The sequence below is a fragment of the Ranitomeya variabilis genome, chromosome 1 (genome assembly GCF_051348905.1).
Source record: "Ranitomeya variabilis isolate aRanVar5 chromosome 1, aRanVar5.hap1, whole genome shotgun sequence".
NCBI lineage: Eukaryota > Metazoa > Chordata > Amphibia > Anura > Dendrobatidae > Ranitomeya > Ranitomeya variabilis.
The window spans coordinates 1,024,891,200-1,024,905,542 of NC_135232.1; the positions used below are offsets into that span (position 1 = coordinate 1,024,891,200).

At 42.5% G+C, this 14,343-nt stretch overlaps 1 long non-coding RNA gene across 1 annotated transcript in view; it reads right to left on the bottom strand.

Annotated features, from left to right (window-relative positions):
- The window catches only part of LOC143793028 (uncharacterized), a 40,064-nt gene extending 33,275 nt beyond the window's left edge, over positions 1 to 6,789 (bottom strand). The window contains exon 1 of the long non-coding RNA XR_013220032.1: positions 6,631 to 6,789. This is a non-coding gene — a long non-coding RNA (uncharacterized LOC143793028). The remainder of the gene's footprint in view (positions 1 to 6,630) is intronic.
- Positions 6,790 to 14,343: the final 7,554 nt, after the last annotated feature.

The following is a 14,343-nucleotide window of genomic DNA, read 5'->3' on the forward strand; positions in this document are numbered from 1 at the left end:
TTTTTTTTTTTTTTAAATACTTGAGCTTTGACTGTTGTTCTTCTTTTAAACCCCCTTTAAATGATAGCTTTAGACTATTTAGACATACCGCTAATGACAAGAAGAATGATCATTTCCACTAGCCAATTAGTTGATACATTTCCAGTTGGAATAACTGAGCAACAACAAAAACTAAAATGTAATAAAAAATGCTTTTGATTTGGCATAAAATAAGGAATATAATAAAAAATGCTTTTGATTTGGTATAAAATGAGGACTGCAAGCTTTAGATCAATGTCCTGGTACTCAGTAAAAATTCTAAGAGCTCACTCACACGAGCGTATTTCATCAGACTATCCGATAAAACATCAGATAGCACTTGGAGAAATGTTATAATATGGGGCAGCGCAGATCTGCGTTTTTCTTCTCATGCGAAATTGTCATGAGAAAATAAAACACAGCATGCTGTGCAAATTGGATCACGTGCACCCATACAAGTCTATGGGTGCGTGTAAAAATCATTTGTGACTGGTAGTGTTATCATAGTACACCAGACTCAGTAATTACTGAGCCTGGGTGTAAAAATGACTTGTGCCAGTGTTACCGTAGTACAGTTACTGCGTATTACTAAGCTTGTGTGTCAAAATTAATAGTGCTAGGCAGTGTTACCATAGTACACCACCCAGTACTGAGCTTGGGTGTAAAAATGATCTGTACCAGGCAGTGTTATACTAGATATACATATAGTAATTACTAATTGGTGTAGTACAGTAACATTTCCTGGCACAAGTCATTTTTATGCCCAAGATGAGAAATTATAGATCCATGTATTATGATAACACTGTTATAATTACTGACCGATATACTATAGTAACACTGCTTGGCACACGCAATTCTTGCACACAAGCTCAGTAATTCCTGATCATTGTTCTCTGGTAATACTACCTGTCACAAGTCATTTTAATACCCAATACCAGAAATTACTGATCAGGATACTACGAGAACACTGCCTGGCACAACTGATTTTGCCAGACAGTGTTATCATAGTACTCTAATCAGTAATTACTATATATTTATAAAGTATAACACTGCCAGGCACAAGTAATTTCACATGCAAGCTCATTACTTACTGATCGGTATACTATGGTAACACTGCCTGGCACAAGTCATTTTAATACCAAGTCCAGAAATTACTGATCAGTGTACTACAGTAATACTGCCTGGCACAATTGATTTTTCAGATTTTTTTTTTTTTTACTGTGAAACTACCTTTTCTCTTCCTAAGGACTTGGAACCAATGGTGTTACTGTAATGAAATCTATGAGTGATTTTTTTTTCACGTTCTTATTGCTGTGGCTGTGCTGCACAGTGAGATGTCGGGGGGCGCTGTGCTCTAGAGATGTGTTCTGTATATTGGAGCTGTTAGTGATGCAGTTATATATTCTTATGAGCTCCATCTAAGGCCAGGTTCACATTTCGTTTTGGCAGTCCGTTAGCATAACGTGGTGTAACGTAGTCCGTTAATGCCGCCATTAAGTTCTCTGTCGGACGCATCGCTAGCGCACGCCCATAATGGGCGTGCGCCAGCCATGTGCCGTCATTGAGTGATGGACCCTGGAACGCGGGCTGCAGCGTTTCCGGGTCCGTCACTGCTAGTGCAGATAGAGCATCTGCTAGCTCTATCTGCGCTAGCGATGTGACACATCGGCACTTGCGTTAACAGCAGCCCGTTACCGTATGTGTTGAACGGGCTGCTGTTAACGCAGTGTGAACCTAGCCTAAGGCTTCTTTCAGGCTATGTGCACACGTTGCGGATTTTGCTCCGGATCCGCAGCTGCGGGTCCGCATCAGTTTCCCATGAGCTTACAGTACAATGTAAACCTATGGGAAACAGAAAACGCTGTGCCCATGCTGCAGAAAAAAACACGCGGAAACGCAGCGGTTTACATTCCGCAGCATGTCAATTCTTTGTGCGGATTCCGCAGCGGTTTTACACCTGCTCCATAATAGAAAACCGCAGGTGTAAAACCGCAGTGGAATCCACACAAAAACCGCAGTAAATCCGCTGTAAATCGCAAGGAAAAACGCAGTGTTTTTGCCCTGTGGGTTTATCAAATCCGCTGCGGAAAAATCCGCAGCCCTCACAAATACGTGTGCACATAGCCTCACACTTCCGTTGTTTGGGGTATGTCCTAATGCAGTGAAGTGATGTATCGACGGATGTTGTGAAAATAGGGAAAAACGTGTGTAACGTATCCAGTGTTTTGACGGATGCGTCGAACGAGTTCCAGACTGGTTTTTAAGGTACAAAATTCTGGAGAGAGAGAGAGTAGAGAGAGAGAGAGAGTTGATTTTTTTACCGTGACTTGGAAAATGGTTCCGGGCATGCTGAGAATGAAAAAACGGGATACGTTGCTGGATTACAGTGTTTGACGGTCAGTGACGGATCCTGCATCCATAGGCTTCCATTATAGCCAACGACGGACAGCGCAGGACCCGTCGCTGAGCAATTTTCCGACGTGCAGAAAAAACATTCCTCTGAACGTTTTCTCCGCACAACGGACCGCTATTTACCGACGGATCCAGTGCACGACGGATGAAACGGATGGCCATCCGTCACAAACCATCGCTAATACAAGTCTATGGGAAAAAACAGGATGCTGCAGAAAAATTTGCAGGATCTTGTTTTAAAACTCGACAGATTTCGACGGGAGGAAAAAGACGGAAGTGTGAAAGAGGCCTTACATGTCGCTGTCTGCAGGGACATTCTGATGGATGCACAATACAGCTCCTGTGACCTGTGAGGGGGAGTTTCATCTCAGAAGTGTCACCTGTGGTGTTTGAGGTAAAAGAACTGATTTTATGAGAAATTTGGATACACCATTCCTCTGAAGAGACAATTTGCATATTTAATTCCCAAAAGGAGCATGCAAGGCATTTAAGTCTCCTCATACTAGTGTGCCAGACATGGCATGTTACTCTCCATAAGGAGAAAACGTGCCCCTTAGATCCCAGGCTCTTCCTTCTCATCTTCCTCTTCATCCTGGTAGACGCACAGTTGTTTTAGTGTCTTTCTCCACTTTTCCTTTTCTCACTGTTCTTCTTTCCGTATGACATATCTTCTCTGGGCATTGGGGTTGGTCAGTATCAGGTTCTAGTGTACTGTGGCGCGGGACGATAGCCATGGGTGATACTCATGCTTCATTTCCCAGCACAACACATGAAAATTGGGGTTCTGGCTGGGTGTGTGGACTTTAGTTGTGGAGGCGATATGCCCTTGCAGACCACAATGCCATTGTATTCAGGACCAAGTTACAGAGTTCAGTGAGGGAGACCATAGTACATAAATAAACATATTTTTACTGAACAATATCTTTTGAGGAGCTATGTACAATAGGTAGTAGGTATTCATCTTCAGGAATGTTTCTGTTATGATATGGAACATCATCACGCACTTTCTTCTCCCTTTTCTGAAGTCACTCTTGCTTTCTACTTCACTTAGCTCTTCTGCCTCAACACAGCCCCATACACTATTCCTGGGGCCTCCTTGTCCCCAATAACGGCACTACAGTCCTGCAAGCAAGAGTCCTATACATCCACCCTCGGTTCCATGTCCTTTTCCTCTTAGAGAAGTTTTTTTGTGCCAATTTTGCCGCTACTTAGCTTTCCGTTTAGACGCCTCTGGACTACCTCATGGGCATTTCCTCTTTGTCTCGCTTATCCTTCTTCCGTCCCATTACCCAACTGACAGACATCCTCATACCATCCCACTATGCTTCCTGCCCCGTGCCACGACACTTCTTCCTTTTCTCCCTAATGCTCTGGACCGATTCCGGACACTAATCACCTCCTTTTCGTTGTCACTTCTCCCATAGAAACTTAATACCTGCCTTTGTCATCTCCCTTTTTCTACAAAAGCTCTGCTACTCAGCCAGATGTGATGTCTGCTGCTACTAGTGATGTGTCGTTCACGAACGAGCCGACACAAAGAGCCGGCTCCCTGCTGTGAACGATGGGAGCCGGCACACCAGTGAGAGCCACTAAAATTCCTGAATGGCTCTCACTGGGCGTAAAATCTCGGACTTTGGGAGGCGTAACTCCGCCCACCTGAGCAAACCCCGCCCACTCTTCAATTTAATTGGCTGTTAAGAAGTGGGCGGAGTTTAAGACGCCTGAACACATAGTCAATAGGGATCCAAAAAGAGCCGATTCGTGAGCCGAAAGAGCCGGCTCTTTTTGGTGAGCGGAGCCATGAGAGCCGGATCACCAAAAAGAGCCGGACTGCCCATCACTAGCTGCTACTGCAGGCTTGTCCCTACTTGATGTTCTGACAGGAAGCTTTCTGTTGTGCCCTCACTTAACTCCTCCCCTCTGGGCTAGTCCCAGCTATTAACTCTAACTATCCCTGTCAACTACACACGATGGGCAGAGCACAACCTATCTATATCAGTGTAAAATATTAATCATTCCAAACACCATAATACATCACATATCTCCAAGGGGGAGTGTGGGCAACATCTCAATCTCCTTACACTAGGAAGAGAAGAGATTAAATTAGAATGATTACTAGGAATGTCCGAACACACAACTATGTAAAATAAGAGCCAGTAACGTTGCCCTCAGTTTAATCACGGACCTCCTTCTTGAAGAAAGATGGAGAAGCCTCACACAATACGCCAGTCTCCTCAGTTGCTTCTCAGCTATGATGTAAACTGAAGAAAACAACCAGATATTAGGATCAATCCTAACCATACAAAAAGCACATGGGAGTGCCACTACTGACCCCCACGCTGCTCCTTATCCCACTTCATAAAAAGAATTTGTTTGTTTTTCCTTCCAAATAAATGTAGTGCAGAATACAGACTACTGTAAAGCAGTATTTAGTCCTCAGGCGTGCAGGAGACTGGAGTTAAAATGTCCTTCTCTCCCTATAGATAATATTTAGGCTTCATTCACACATCAGTCATTTTGATCAGTATTTGTATGCCAAAACCAGGTGTTTCTCCAAAACACAGAACAGGTGTCAATCTTTCAATAATAGTTTTCCTCTGTAAGTTCCACTCCTGATTTTGGCCAATACTGTAAACACTGATGACAAATATTGACCAAATACTGACGTGTGAATAAGGCGTTAGGCTAAATTCTCACTGATGCTATGAACTTCCATAGGGGAATTAGTTAAACTTTTTAGTATTTTTGATGCTATAATTGGCCAGAAAATTGCTAGAAACCTGATGCATTTCATTAACGTTGCAATCATTTAAAGGGTTTGTCCACTTTCTGGTTAATCTTTTTTTTTATTTAAATGCATGCATTTAGGGCTAAAAATAATTTTTGCTATTGGGTTTCATCAACATACTTTACATTATTTGGCTTTTACAGGCTTTTTGTTTCCTTGCACATTCAATTTTCATGTTTTCTGTGGTCATACATTTACTAAGATGTACTCAGGGAAAAACATAAAATCGGAGTCTTTCAGGTCCTGAAGTATCGGACAGACAAATTGCAAAGGAAAAATACTCAGGTCCTGAAGTAGCAAAACAGCCCCAGACAATCACACTACCACAACCATATTTTACTGTTGGTATGATGTTCCTTTTTTGAAATGCTGCGTTACTTCTACATCAGATGTAATGGGACATACAAAACACTCGTCAGTCCCCAGATTATTCTTCCAAAAGTCTTGGGGATCATCAAGATGTTTTCTGGCAAAACTGAGATGAACTTTTATGTTCTTATTGCTCAGCATTGGTTTTCATCTTGGAACTCTGCCATGCAGGCCATTTTTGCCTAGTCTTTTTCTTATGGTAGAGTCACGAACACTGACCTTAACTGAGGCAAGTGAAGCCGGCAGCTCTAAGGATGTTATTGTGGGGTCTTTTGTAACCTCTTGACTGAGTCGTCACTGTGCTCTTGGGGTAGTTTTGATCGGCTGGCCACTCCTGTGATGGTTCACCAATGTTCCATGTTTTCACCATTTGTGGATAATGGCTCTCACTGTGGTCTGCTGGAGTCCCAAAGCTTGAGAAATGGCTTTATAACCTATTCCAGACTGATAGCTCTCAATTTCTTTCTCTTTCATTTGTTCCAGAATTAATTTGGGTTGTGGTATGATATCTTGCTTTTGAGGTTCTTTACTTTGTCAAGCAGGTTCTGTTTAAGTGATTTCTTGATTAAGAACAGGTGTGGCAGTAATCAGGCCTATGTTTGCCTAGGGAATTTTAACCCGGCTTCCCAAAGATGTGATAAACCACAGATAATTTATGCTTCAAGGTGGGGGGTAGTCAATCACTTTTTTCACAGAGGGCCCTGTAGGTTTGGATTTTTTTTTCTCTTTATAATAAAAACCTTAATTTAAAAACTGTATTTTGTGTTTACTTGTGCTTTCTTTGTCTAATATTTAAATTTATTTGGTGATGTGAAGCATTCAAATGGGACAACCATGCAAAAGAATAGGATATAAGGAAGGGAGCAAACACTTTTTCACACAACTGTATATAAAGTATTTATGCACACACATGTAGAATGCTATTAAAGTAAATTATATGTATATCAATCTCTATTCATTTTATATTTTTCACATGTCAAACAATAACTGCATACAGTGGGGAAAATAAGTACCGTATTTGATACACTGTCAAGTATTCTCACCTACAAAGAATGGAGAGGTCTGTGATTTTTATTGTAGTACACTTCAACTGTGAGAATCAGGATCTAAAAATAAAAACCAGAAAATATAATTCTATGATTTTTACATAATTAATTTGCATTTCATTGCATGAAATAAGTATTTGATCACCTACCAACCAGTAAAAAATCCAGCTACCAAACACCTGTTAGTTTTTCTTTAAGAAGTCCTCCTACTCAACACTCATTACCTGTATTAATTGCACTTGTTTGAATTTGGTAACTGTAGAATTTGGTAACTGTATAAAAGACACCTGTCCTCAATTAATCACACTCCAACCTCTCCACCATGGCCAAGACCAAAGAGCTAAGGACACCAAGAACAAAATTGTAGACCTGCACAAGGCTGGGATGAGCTACAGTACAATAGGAAAACAGCTTGGTGAGAAGGCAACAACTATTGGCACAATTATTAGAAAATGGAAGAAACACAAGATGACTGTCAATTTTCCTCAGTCTGGGGCTTCATGTAAAATCTTGCCTCGTGTAGTAAGGATAATTCTGAGAAAGATCAGGAATCACCTCAGAACTACAGGGGAGGACCTGGTCAATGACATGAAAAGAGCTGGGACCACAGTAACAAACATTACCATAAGTAACACATTACGCTGTAATTGATTAAAATCCTGCAGGGCACACAAGGTCCCCTGCTCACGACAGCACATGTCCAGACCCGTTTGAAGTTTGCCAATGGCCATCTGGATAACCAGAGGATGAATGGGAGAAGGTCATGTGATCAGATGAGACCAAAATAGAACTTTTTGGTATCAACTCCACTTGCTGTGTTTGGAGGAAAAAGGATGAGTACATCCCCAAGAACACTGTCCCAACCATGAAGCATGGAGAGGGAAACATCATATTTTGGAGGTGCTTTTCTCCAAAGGGGACAGGACGACTGCGCCGTATTGAAGGGAGGATGGATGGAGTCATGTATCGCGATATTTTGGCCATGAACCTTCTTCCCTCAGTAAGCACATTGAAGATGGGTCATGGCTGAGTCTTCCAGCATGACAATGACCCGAAACACACAGCCAGGACAACTAAGGAGTGTCTGCATAAGAAGCATTTAAAGGTCCTGAAGTGGCCAAGCCAGTCTCCAGACTTGAACCCAATAGAAAATCTTTAGAGGGAGCTGAAACTCAATGTTGCCCAGCGACAGCTCCGAAATCTGAAAGATCTGGAGATCTTTATGGAGGAGTGGGTCAAAATCCCTGCTGCAGTGTGTGCAAACATGATTAAGAACTATAGGAAACATCTAAACTCTGTAATTGCACACAATAGTTAAGTTTTGTTTTTCTATAAAATATTTCATTTCATTTATTTAATTACGTAAAATCATACAATGTGATTGTTTTTTTTTGGTTTTTTTAGATTCTGTCTCACACGTGAAGTGTACCTACGATAAAAATTACAGACCTCTCCATTCTTTGTAGATAGGAAAACGTACGAAATCGGCAGTGTATCAAATACTTGTTTTTCTTACTTTACATGTCTTCATATATATTAAGTTTGTAATATAAATACTTGAGCTGATCAATCAAGCACGATCTGCAGCTGGACAGCAACTTTCTTCGCCTGGCATTCAAACGCGAGCATCCTGGATAAATGTGGCATTTACAAGGGCTCACCAATTTCTTGTCCAACGGCATAATTTTGCATGACCCTTGTCTGATCACCATGGAGTCCTGACATGGAAGCTGGGCAATAGTCCTGTAAATCTTTTTATAAATCTCTACATTACACTATATTATATATTACTGCTAATGCTGGGTTCACATAGGGATTTTGGCCATGGTACAGGTTGTGCGGCACAAAATCACTGTAAGCTGCTGCTACATTACATAGCATCAGAAAGCAAGTGAATAGAATCACAATGATACCCCATGGTATCGCGACCAGCAGGTTACAAAAATTCAGAACTTGTCACAGTACAGCAGGGGTCGCAATGTCCCTGCATCACGCCACGATGTTTGGCAGCTTCACCTTGGCTGTAATCAAAATGTTGTGTAGCCCCAGCATAGCGTAGACCTCGTGTGTTGTGCTTATGGGAGCTAAAAATGCATATATACCGTAGATATATATATACACACACACACATATATACTCTTACACACACTGGACTATATAGTTTTCACTTCGCAATATTCATATGTTTATTGGGGGTAATGTGGGGGACATGTGACAGTTACAGTTAGGTCCATATATATTTGGACAGAGACAACATTTTTCTAATTTTGGTTATAGACATTACCACAATGAATTTTAAACAAAACAATTCAGATGCAGTTGAAGTTCAGACTTTCAGCTTTCATTTGAGGGTATCCACAATAAAATTGGATGAAGGGTTTAGGAGTTTCAGCTCCTTAACATGTGCGACCCTGTTTTTAAAGGGACCAAAAGTAATTGGACAATTGACTCCAAGGCTATTTCATGAACAGGTGTGGGCAATCCCTTTGTTATGTCATTCTCAATTAAGCAGATAAAAGGCCTGGAGTTGATTTGAGATGGGGTGCTTGCATTTGGAAGGTTTTGCTGTGAAGTAAACATGCGGTCAAAGGAGCTCTCCATGCAGGTGAAACAAGCCATCCTTAAGCTGCGAAAACAGAAAAAAAACAAGCCGAGAAATTGCTACAATATTAGGAGTGGCAAAATCTACAGTTTGGTACATCCTGAGAAAGAAAGAAAGCCCTGGTGAACTCATCAATGCAAAAAGACCTGGGCGCCCACGGAAGACAACAGTGGTGGATGATAACAGAATAATCTCCATGGTGAAGAGAAACCCCTTCACAACAGCCAACCAAGTGACCAACACTCTCCAGGAGGTAGGCGTATCAATATCCAAATCTACCATAAAGAGAAGACTGCATGAAAGTAAATACAGAGTGTTCACTGCACGGTGCAAGCCACTCATAAGCATCAAGAATAAAAAGGCTAGACTGGACTTTGCTATAAAACATCTAAAAAAGCCAGCACAGTTCTGGAAGAACATTCTTTGGACAGATGAAACCATGATCAACCTCTACCAGAATGATGGAAAGAGAAATGTATGGCGAAGGCGTGGTACAGCTCATGATCCAAAGCATACCACATCATCTGCAAAACACGGCGGAGGCAGTGTGATGGCTTGGGCATGCATGGCTGCCAGTGGCACTGGGTCACTAGTGTTTATTGATGATGTGACACAGGACAGAAGCAGCCGAATGAATTCTGAGGTATTCAGAGCCACACTGTGTGCTCAGATCCAGACAAATGCAGCCAAACTGATTGGTCGTCGTTTCATCCTACATTTGGACAAAGACCCAAAACATGAAGCCAAAGCAACCCAGGAGTTAATTAAATCAAAGAAGTGGAATATTCTTGAATGGCCAAGTCAGTCACCTGATCTCAACCAAATTGAGCATGCATTTCACTTGTTAAAGACTAAACTTCAGACAGAAAGGCCCACAAACAAACAGCAACTGAAAACCACCGCAGTGAAGGCCTGGCAGAGCATCAAAAAGGAGGAAACACAGCGTCTGGTGATGTCCATGAGTTCAAGACTTCAGGCAGTCATTGCCAGCCAAGGGTTTTCAACCAAGTACTAAAAATGAACATTTTATTTAAAATTATTGAATCTGTCCAATTACTTTTGGTCCTTTTAAAAACAGGGTGGCACATGTTAAGGAGCTGAAACTCTTAAACCCTTCATCCGATTTTAATGTGGATACCCTCAAATGAAAGCTGACAGTCTGAACTTCAACTGCATCTGAATTGTTTTGTTTAAAATTCATTGTGGTATTGTCTATAACCAAAACTAGAAAAATGTTGTCTCTGTCCAAATATATATGGACCTAACTGTACATCACCATGTGGAGGTGATTGGTGCTGCACTTCTACACGAGGCCACAGGATCACTGCTCCATCTAGTAATAGGACGTTTGTGACTGATCTGATTCAGAGAGGCGGCTCGCTGCTGGGAGTAATGGGAACCAGCGCCCTAGGTATAACCACTAAAATCTATGAATAGCTGTCACTGGGCATAAAATGATGTTGTTAGGCGGTCAAAACCACACCCACCAGAACAATGCCCCACCCTTCCATCAATTGTATTGGCTGGATGCAAGTGGGCGAGGTTTCGGCTGCATTAATTTAATCTTAAATGTGTGCTCACCTATAGTGAATGCATATTTAATAGGGATCCATTTAGGATCCAAAGGAGCTGACTTTTTGGTTAGCGGAACCAAGGGATCCATATCACCTAAAGGAGCCGGACTTCCCATCACTAGCTCTGTCACTTCCAATGCTGAAATGTGACACTCCCAGTGCTGGAAACTTAGGCAGGATGGGTCTAGCACTGGCTGCGAGGGTAGAAAAAAACCCACAGTACTTAATCTGGAAGAGCAGCATGTAACCAAACTGGATGGAGCCTATGATGAGAAATTCAGGAGGAACGAAAGGTACAAATATTAAACTTTACAGTGGTGATATTGCAATACAGCATACAGTAGGTTAGCTTAAATAAAAACTTGGATTTTGTGGTCAGACAACTACTTTAACCCATTCACCCCAGGCCATTTTCTGTTTCTGTTTTTGTTTTTTGCTCTTCTTCCCAGAGCCATAACTTTTTTATTTTTTGTTGAATATGGCCATGTGAGGGCTTGTTTTTTGCAAGAGTATTGATGTTACCATTTAATGTACTAGAAAGAGGGAAAAAAAATTCAAAGTGCAGTGGAATTGCAAAAAAAGTCCACAATTGTTTTTTTTTTTTTACCATGTTCACCAAATGCTAAAACTGAGATGCCATTATGCTTCTCCAGGACATTACAAGTTCATAGATAACAAACAAGTATAGGTTCTTTTTTATTTAAGTGGGGGGGGGGGGGGGAAATCCAAAGTTTGTTAAAAAAATAATATAAAATTGCGTGATTTTCCGAGACCTGTAGCATTTCCATTTTTCGGGATCTGGGGCTGGGTGAGAACATACTTTTTGCATGCCGAGCTGATTCTTTTATTGATACCATTTTGGTGTGGATATGATATTTTGATTGCCTGTTATTGCATTTTAATGCAATGTTGCGGCGACCAAGAAAACGTAATTCTGGGGTTTGATTTTTTTTCATGTTATGCCATTTACTGATCGGATTAAATCTTTTTATGTATTGATAGATCAGGCGATTCTGAACTCGGCGATACCAAATACCGTATACATTCGTGTATAAGTCAAGTTTTCCAGCACTTTTTTTGTGCTGAAAACGCCCCCCCCTCGTCCTATACACGAGTCATTGTACCAGAAAAATGGCAAGGGAGGGGGAGCAGCGGGTCACAGAGGAAGGAGACAGCAGCTGCGGCTAAAGCCTGTGCCCACTGCTAAAATGAAATGAATATTCACTACGCTGGCAGTGAATATTAATTTCTCTTATATCGCACACAGTGTCAGCCACAGCCGCCGGCTTCCAGCACACATCCTACTTACTTAAGACAATGAATATTCACCTCTCTCCACTCCCATAGGCGTGGAGTGAATATTCATTACCATAATGAGTGGGGACACGTAATCCAGAGGCGTAGCTAGGTTTTTGGTTCAGGGGGTGCGAAGCTTCTGAGTGGGCCCTTAACAAGGTAACCTTGACTACAACTCGGTGACACGCCCTAATAGTGGAGAACCTCAGCAGATGACCACGCTGTTGCTGAAAATAATCTCTATATACAGACCAAGATTGATATTACCATAATATGGTCAGTGGTAAATACCAGTCCTACAGAACATATAAGAGATTACTGCACAGTTACAGATGGTGACTTACCGCTGACGTTCTTTTTAATGGAGTTGTTCACTTTTCCGGCCTTTTCCATCTGGCCCAGACCGACATGACACCTTCTTCCACCCAGGACTCGTCTGCAGAGATTACAACAAAGACACATTTCACTTCTCACATTCCAGCCCCATCACCATCTATTCCCAACCTGCACAAACTCCTCATCCTTCTGGTACCCCAATGCTGCTGCCGTATGTGTCCCTATGACTGCACCTTCTGTGTGGTTCTCTGTGCCCTCTAAATTCTAAAGCACCTCTGTAGAATTAGAATACAGTAATGCCAGGTACAAGTGCGCTAGAAAACTGCCCACATTTTTCCACCTAGAAAGTAATAATGCCCTGTGTGCCCCTTTGAAAGTCACAATAACCTGAGTTCCCCTATAACAATAAGTGCCCACTTTACATTTAATAATGTCCCAAGTCTCCCCCCTGTACAGCTCCCTTATACACAGTATGATGCTCTCTTATATATAACATGATACCTCCTCACTGTAATGTACCCCTACACATTATACTGACCCCCTTAGTAGCCCCCAAACTGCTTGATGGCCCCTTCACTGTAATCCCCACACTGTATGATGGGCCCCTAGATAGCCTCCATATAGTATAATGAGCCAGATAGCCCTCAATATAGTATAATGCATATATAAGCCTGTATAGTATAATGCATTTCCCATAGGTCTGTATTGTATAATGCATTCCCCACAGGCCTGTATAGTATAATACACTCCCCATAAGCCTCCATATAGTATAATGCATTCCCCATAGGCCTGTATAGTATAATGCATTCCCCATAGGCCTGTATGGTATAATGCACTCCCCATAGGCCTGTATGGTATAATGCACTCCCCATAGGCCTGTATAGTATAATGCACTCCCCATAGGCCTGTATAGTATAATGCACTCCTCATAGGCCTGTATAGTATAATGCACTCCCCATAGGCAGCCTGTATAGTATAATGCACTCCCCATAGGCAGCCTGTATAGTATAATGCACCCCATTAGGCAGCCAGTACAGTATAATGCACCCCATTAGGCAGTCAGTACAGTATAATGCACCCCCATTAGGCAGCCAGTATAGTGTAATGCACCCCCATTAGGCAGCCAGTATAGTGTAATGCACCCCCATTAGGCAGCCTGTATAGTATAATGCAGCTCATTAGGCAGCCAGTACAGTATAATGCATCCCCATTAGGCAGCCAGTACAGTATAATGCACCGTGATAGAAAAAATAAATCCAATACTCACCTCTTCCTCCTTGTTGTTCCCACGCTGCTCCGAGCGCCCGCACATCTCTGTACAGCGGGCGCCAAGTAATGACATCATTGCGACCCCCTTTCAGTGTCGGTGACGTCATACGCTGACGGAGATGATGGGAGAGGGAGCATAACGCTTCCTCTCTCATCACTGCAGTCAGCTGGATCGGTATCCAGCCGACACAGCTAACCCTGTAATGACGAGCGGGGGTCCCACTGCTGGCACAGGGCCTCCCACCGCCTCCTCAGGGGCCCCATAGCAGCCGGGCGGCAGTGCAGAGAGATTCTCTCTGCTCTTCTGCAGAATGTAACAGTATCGGCACAATGTGCTGGCCGATACAGTTACATAGTGTAGCTCCGGGTGGGCCCCCTCAGAGCGCAGGGCCTGAGGCGCCCGCACCCTCTGCCCCCCCAGTAGCTACGCTACTGACGTGATCCCTCGGCCGGAAAAGCTGCTGGCATGGAACGAGATGCAGCGAGGGCGTGCAGAGAAGGTAAGTAGGATGTGTTTTTTGCCTTTTTTTTATAGGAACTAGTGATGAGCGAGTGTGCCCGTTACTCGGGTTTTCCGAGTATGTTCGGGTGGTCTCTGAGTATTTATGGCATGCTCGGAGATTATGTTTGAGT